An 8273-nucleotide genomic window follows, 5' to 3' on the forward strand; every position below is an offset into this window, starting at 1 on the left:
ATCATACAACTCTTGCAGCCACTAGGCGCACCGAGTTATTGCGGCTTTCCCATCCGTACGAGGTACCCATTCACAGCTGGGTGGACTGGGTCACATAGTCATAGTATTTTGTCCAAGTTCACTGCACGTTGCTATACCCGCAACTAGGTGTTCATTCATGTGTGGCCTCCTTTGCCATCTAACATGGCTTTATACATTCTTTTGCCTGGCAGTTAAGTCGTTATCCGTTATGAATATGTTAAACATACTTATTTCACACTAACGTCACAGTTTATTTCCTAAATTACTTATCCACCCGTTCAAGCACTCAACTTAAGCCATGTACGGTAATCACCTCCAAGAACCTTACAGTAAATCTCACAGCTCAAGGTTGTAATAACTGCACTTTACAATAGGATATAGTAGCCGGTCTGGGTAAGTCTACATCAGGGTGGTCACAGGTGCAGTGTGGTCAGTCAGTGGGGACACGAGTGTAAACAGTCTGGGATACGATTCTTGGATACCTGTACAGTCGCAGCGTCTGCAAGACCATCCTCATGAAAATACCTATGTGGCCGTATAAACCTTACCTGAACCAGAGCAGCAGTGTAGACTGGGAGAGCGTGAGTTGTGCATGTATTAGGAATGTTACCTTGCATTTGTGTTTTTGGTGAATCAAACCGTATCCCTTCATGAATTCATTTCATTATTCATGATCACTAGCATCAAATATTTATGATTTATTTTATTTTAAAAAGGATGTTTTTATTTGAATTTCGGGGTTATTTATCAAAGCAAGATATGCAAAATGTCATACATGTATATCTAAGTCACAATATGGCTGAAATATTGCTGACGTGATTTTGACTGAATCATTTCACTCACTCACTCACTCACTCACTCACTCACTCACTCACTCACTCACTCACTCACTCACTCACTCACTCACTCACTCACTCACTCTATGCAGGATAGCATTCAGTATGCTATGTATTTATATTCATTATTCAGTATTTGTGGTGCAGGGGATATCCAAGTAGTTAAATCATTGGCTGTTACACCAAAGACCCAGGTTCGAATCCCCACAAGGGTACAATGTGTGAAACCATTTCTGGTGTCCCCCACCATGATATTGCTGGAAATTGCTAAAAAAACATACTCACTCACTTACTCACTCAATGCTTGTGATATGTTTTCACCTAATAGTGGCTTCATTGCAGCCATGCTATATATTGTAAATGCCTTCAGTCGGGTATTTGGTTGTGTGTAAGGCTGAGGATGAACTGGTATTGGGATTTCCTTCAATATTGGCTTGACTTGCCTTAAAAGCTTATGTCAATGCTTTCTTTGTTGTGGATATTTTGGGGGCATGGTAGTGTAGGTATTTTGTTGACTGAAGTTTACGTGTGTTTTCTTTCCTTTAAAATGACTATTTTATTATTTTTTATTTTTTTGTGTGAAAATTTTGATGACTGTTTTCTAAAATGGTTGTGTGTTGTAGTTTTGTTAATATTTATACTTGAAGGAAAAACCTTTTTAAAACTGTTTGTTAATGACAGATTTGATGGGATTTTTTTTATACATTTAGATCTTTTAGGTGAATTTTTTATCACAGAGTGAATTCAATGTTTGGTAAAAGCTGCAGCATCAGTTATTAGTTATATATATTTTTATAAAATGTACCATTCAGATGTTGTGAAAAGCATCATACCTTAGTTTAAGAAAATGTTTGATTTCATCTGAAGGAGTCATTTGTCAGTCAGAAGTATGGAACAATAAATTTCTTTATAAACTGATGTCATCAACACAGACATTGCAATGAAAATGTCATTTTAGAGTGGAAGGGAAGTTGAGAAGATTAATGGGAGATAACTCCTCCACATGTGATTGTCTTGCAATAAGTGTGTTGTGGTAGAGCTCCCATTGTGCATCAGTCCTTCACATGTACTGTGTAATGTCAGTGTTCAAAATAGCTGCCTGCCTAACCACCCGGGATGGGTTATTTTTTCAACACAGACTGTCAGATTGTTAAATTCACCTGCCCGACAGTCGGGATAAAATATAGACATGTATATATGAAGATATTTTGTGGGCAGGTAAGTTTTGGTCAGGGCTGGCAAGTTTTATGTCTAACGAGGGCCCCGTTCCTCAAGGCGATCGTAGCGCTAAGTTGATCGTAACTCCTATACTTTAACATAGACTTACGACTGTCGTAGCACTACGATCGGCTTGAGAAACAGGGCCGAGCCCTGTGGTCTGGCTGAAATTTTGGGGAGTTTCATACCCTGGTATTGTGATGACATGTGTGAAGGCTGTCACCCTCATGACTGATAAATGAAAACTGAAAAAACTTGTTGATTTCTCTGCAAAGTTCACATCTGATTCAATTGGTGATGTTTTTGTTTTGTTTGTTTTTAAACGCCGCACTCAGCAATATTCCAGCTATATGGCAGCGGTCTGTAAATAATTAAATTTTGACCAGACAATCCAGTGATCAACATCATGAGCAATGATGTACACATTTGGGATACGATGACATGTGTCAACTTAGTCAGTGAGCCCTTGACTGCCTGAACAAATACCATTGAAAAACATTATTTTAGAGCTCATGAACATGCGACTCAAAAGAAGTCAATATACTGTGTGTGTATTTACATCAGGAGATTTTTCTGTGTGTCAAATCCAAATGCAACTGACTGACTGACTGATTTTGGTTTTACGCCGCTTTTAGCAATATTCCAGCAACATCACAGCGGGGGACACCAGAAATGGGCTTCACACATTGTACCCATGTGGGGATTCGAACGCGGGTCTTCGGCGTGACGAGCCAACGCTTTAACCATTAGGCTACCCCACAGCCCCCCAAATGCAACTATATTGCATGCAACAGTGGTAACATTTCCTGTGTCATGGAGTCAGTTTAAACTACCCCTAAATCATCCTGTTTTCCATACTACTATACACAGGTAATGAAAGAATTTCTGTTCAAATCCCAGGATGCACAAACTATCCTTATATATTCCAGGTCTTTAAAACATGCTGCTAAAAGAAACCTTTATACGCCATCTATTTTATTTTAAATAAAAAAAACAGACTATTTTGCCTGCAACAATGTTAATATAGAAAGATTCAGAAAAAATACCATGCTACTATTTGTAGGTAATAATAGAATTTCTGTTGACCAAGTCCCAGAATGAATAAAATGTCTATGAATATTACAGGTCTTTAAAACATGTTAGTGCCATTTATTTTATTGAAATAAAAAAACTGAACTTTATTGCATGCAAAAATGTTAACATAGAAACATTCAGCAAAAAAACACCCTTAGAGCATACTGTTTTCCATGCTACTATTCATAGGTAATAATAGACTCTCTGTTGATCAAGTCCCAGAATAGGTCAAGTATCCATAAATATTCCAGGTCTTTAAAACATTTTAGTGCCATTTATTTTATTTTAAATACAAAACCGAACTATATTGCATGCAAAATAGATATAGCAAAAATACCCCCAAAACATACTGTTTTCCATGCTACTACACACAGGTAGTAATGGATTTTCTGTTGACAAGTCCCAGACTGCCAAAATAATTCTCCATGCAGCTTTGGGTATTACAGACGGAATCTGCAGATTTTCTGTGTGATTGAACCACGTCCTTCCTTATAATCCTGTCTTGTAAAGAATGTCCGATCCTATTGTAGTCGCAACTGTAGCAATACCACGTACACTGTGAGCCAAGTACTACAGCATTAGATTCACAACCACGCTTGATTTCCCCCGTGCGACAGGCTTTAATCATTAAATCACTCGTCCATATCAAACATGTCACTCAAAGTTGAAATAGACTATAAACAGTGAGAAATCGACAAGGTTTCTTTATTTACTTACTTAATGGCTGAGGGGGACTCGGATTTTGAGGGGTAGTGTTTGGGTATGTACGCAGGTAGGGCTATCTTACCTTTATCAGGTTAATGAGATACCAAGGTGTAGGTCAGAAATGTACAGGTATTTATATCGTCAGCTGTTATCTGTGTCAGTCATATGACAGGAGGAGATGTAACTCACAGGTATACTAATGAGTTTACCTGTGATTATGAGATTAATCTGTTTAATAAGATACATTTTGGGGGATTTGGAGGTTTTACAGTATTTATGGTAATTCTGTAATGTGTGTATAGTAAAGTGTGAATAATCGTTTTAGATGAAATTTATGAGTGAAATAGATGAGTGAAAGTGATTAATTGTTGTTGGTTTCACGTATACCGGATCAGGCAGTATTCAAGGTTTTGGTTGAATTACAAAGTACAGGTATTTCCACACCTGGAATGTTCACAAACAGGTAATTTTTTCTCAGGTATTCAGAGATTTCAGGGCAAATTTTAATGCTATGCTCAATATGTAATGTTTTGTGGTAAGAAGAAATTGATCATTAGTAATATGTAAACAGTGTTTATCTGTGTCTATGGACCTGGTGTGGTGTCATGCTGATCCTTTAAATTGTTGACACATGACGAGTGATAGTCACCTGTGATATTCACCTGTACAGGTGAAGGCATACCTGATGTATGACGAAAAAACGTACAGGTGATAGCCTACCTGTATTGAACAAACAGGTGAGAAAGTGCATTTGATTATTAAACAAGGTGTGCCAACAAAGACTGATGGTGTACACCTGATCAGGACGTACTGGCGAGACATTCCTCAGCAGGTACCTTAACGAGGTTTAGAGTTACCTGTAATTAACTGAGTGATACAACAATGCATGGTTCATTTGTGACCGGGCCTGCATGAAGAGGCTGAAGAAAAATGCATTAAGTTGACAAACAGCCTGTCCATACCTGTCGGATTAGTTTCATGGACAGGGTCTGTGCCTCAGGGTCAGAGATGGCCGGTGAGGGTCGGGGGTAAACCAGTTGAGTTAAATCCAGAGCAGGTCACCGCGTGACATTGTCCCTCAGCGAGACACACACATGGATGTGTGGATGTGTGGATACCGTACTCAAACAGAAAGAGCGTGAATTGAACAGGGTGAAGTTAATAGCCGCACAATTCAGCTAGCTGGTGTTTCATGTTTGTGGATTTACCTACCACGGAGTTAACACACGACTCCATTCTTTGAGGTGCAGGATTCAGGATACTGGGAGATTCATACTTCAATACTTCTTAGTTTCTTGTGTGTACCTGGATACATTGTTAACGACCAGCATACTTGTGCAGCTTGTGTTTTATTCTATGGATCTTATCAACTGAAGAAGTTTTAAAGGCCCTGCTCTAAGGAATGTCAAGGAATTACAGATCAGGTGCATATCGTTAAAGTTGACACAAGATATTAAGTCAAGTCAGGTTGGTAAGATGTATGGTGTAATCTTCCCTGTGACTGTTTCCATGTAGGTCAAATGAAATTGATTAGTGGCTCAGTCTGTGCATTACAGTCAATCAATTTCTGTATCGTTTATGATTGTTTATAGTGGATATAGGTTTAGATCTGTTGTAGGATTATCTAGTAGGTAAATTTGTGGCTATTGATCATTTAATGATGATAATCCTTGGTCATATTCGGTTTATGAGTAAGACTATATTGATTTGCGATGTTACTATCTCTCAGTTATCGAAAATATATTGACAGCTGTATGTATGGTTTTTTTTATATTTACCTGTGATGTGGTGTAAATGAAAAGAAGAAACATATGGACATATTAGATACAGTAGTAGATTATCATTTCAAAATTATTAAATATGAAAATATTTCTGGCAAAATGAGTGAATTTTTTGTAGAAGTTGTGTCATTGATTGATGCATTTAATAATTGCGATCCACAGAACATAGAATGAATATAAATACTCATTTATGACAAATTCAGTTTACTATTAACTTTAAACAAAGAATCATATTATTTTTTACTTTTAAAAAATTATATAATAATTTTTAACTTTTGAAAATTAATTGCTCACTTCAAAAAAAAAATATGTGAGATATATGTTGCAATGGCCTGATGAATTTCATCTTAAACTTCTTAATTATCTAATTAGTTGTGGATGCTGACCCGCCAGTTGCTCCTGTCTACATCTTCTACCAGTGGAATCTGTGCCATCAAATACGTCCCTGTTAAACAGGTTGTTGACAGTGTATCGCTGGGGATGTACATTGCCACATAAAACACAGAGGTGATAATTTCCAGATTTGGAAATGAAATTAGTGTAAACATTACAAAATCTGTCCCGAATGGTTTGAAGAAAGCGTTGGTTATGGAGCCAGGAGGGTGTTGACAGCTGGATTAGGGTGTGACAGGTCGTACATTGTGATATTGACGAAATGGAGTTACTTCTTGAGTTTGAAACCATCCGCCAGCGGTGGTACAGGAAGAGAGGAGGCCTCATCAAATTACAGTCAGGGTAAGAAATCACCAAGTGATGTTTAATTAATTAAATTATTTTTTTTAAATTTTAATTTGATTTTGTTCAATATATTCCTCAGCCATCTTACTGGCTGTTCAATAGTTCATGATTGTGTTCTTCATATTTGAAGGAGGGTATGTCAGTGTTTGTTTCAGGGTTTGTATGTTGGTTACCAATATTTAGGAATTAACTTTGCAGAATTACACATTAAAGTTGATAAATCCATAAAAATACCAAAAATATGTCAGTCCTGATGGATATAGGTCATGCAATTATAACCTCACTGCTTATATATAATGAATTAGTCAGACACGAGAACTGTTGAAAAATATACATAGTGAAATTATTCAATGCAATAATGCTACACGGGCCTTGACCTTGCTATTATACAGTTGGGTATTGGTGTATGGGGATATAAAAATTAATTATTTAGTCTATAAAATGCCATGTGATATGTTGCACTTTTTTATTGTAGTGTATAATATATCTTTGCTTTGTTTTCTTCAAGTTTCAATGCTAAATATTCTTAGGGTTATAATTTTATTCTACCATGAATTTGAAAATTCTGATTGATGAATCAGAGGTTGTCAAATTCCAATAACTACCTCATATTGTTACAGATGATTTCATGACAACAGTATTTCTGCAAATATTTTTAAAATAATTTTTCACCATGTGTAAGAATTTAAATTTTTTGTATACAAATCTAGATTTCAAAATGCAAAGTTGCTGTTGATGCAATATTTGAATGACATGTGGCAATATATTTTGGCAGAAAACAACAGTCTGCGAAGATAATACTTCACCATTCTCATTACATAAGACTATAGATGTACCCATTGTGAATGTTTGATTTTGAAGGATAAAACCTTTATCCAATAGCCAAACATCATTACATGTTGGTTTCACAAATAGTTGAAGAGCGGTGTGATAGCTTAGTGCTTGTGTTTGCTTGTCAAGCAAAATGTCTGAGTTTGTTTCTCAAAGCAGAATTTGAGACCCCTCTCGGAGTCTTTGCTGTGACACTGCAGACTAATATCACAGTGACATTAAACCCACATGACCTAGACTAATGATGTGCTTAGTCTCTGAATATATATAATGTTGATAGAAACCAATGATTCCTCTTATAATTTTGATGAAAAGGATTCCTCTTGTGAAGAAATCTTATAGATCTAGACTCGCTTCATTTAGGGCTTGAGCATTGCGGAGAGGGCTGGGTTGATGGGAAAATAATGAATTTCAAGGACTGTGAGACTTATTTTCACATGACAATGTAAATCACCCCCAACTTTATTCAATACTTGTAGGCCACTGGACTGTACAAACAATATATACAATACAGGTGCAAACAGAATATCATGTCGAATGTTTTTACAATGGCATTTTAAACATGTTCAACATAATGTCATGTTGTAAAGTTGGTGTAATTGTGTTGTAACTGCATTGTATGGAAATAAGGATTTGTGATGAGAGTCGTGTATTTAATATAAAAATATTTAGGTATAATGTTACTTCTCCCATATTCATTTTAGATGTGGTTTAAGGTCTAAAATTTACATTTTCTTGAGTCATGTGGAATATTAAAATGGCAGGGATGTTCATGTTGTAAGTTGTGTGGTTGAAGCAGAAAACAAGTCATTGTGGTCAATGATATACTGAGATAAACAAATAAAGGAACATAGGAAAATTCAAGTGTTTCTTTAATATTTTCCAGTTTTCATCACCAGCTTTGAATAGCACTGCGGGGGAAAATCTGAGAATAAATAAAGGATCACTGCCATGAAGTAGTGTTCCCTTATTTGTTTCCTTCAGTATATATCTACAGTATGTTATGCCTGTAATTCATTATAAGTCTTTAATATAATTACAAACCCATAAATCCATTGTTTCCAGGATA

Source organism: Haliotis rubra, unplaced genomic scaffold (genome assembly GCF_003918875.1).
Source record: "Haliotis rubra isolate DU_JTF1 unplaced genomic scaffold, ASM391887v1 Scf863, whole genome shotgun sequence".
NCBI classification, from domain to species: domain Eukaryota; kingdom Metazoa; phylum Mollusca; class Gastropoda; order Lepetellida; family Haliotidae; genus Haliotis; species Haliotis rubra.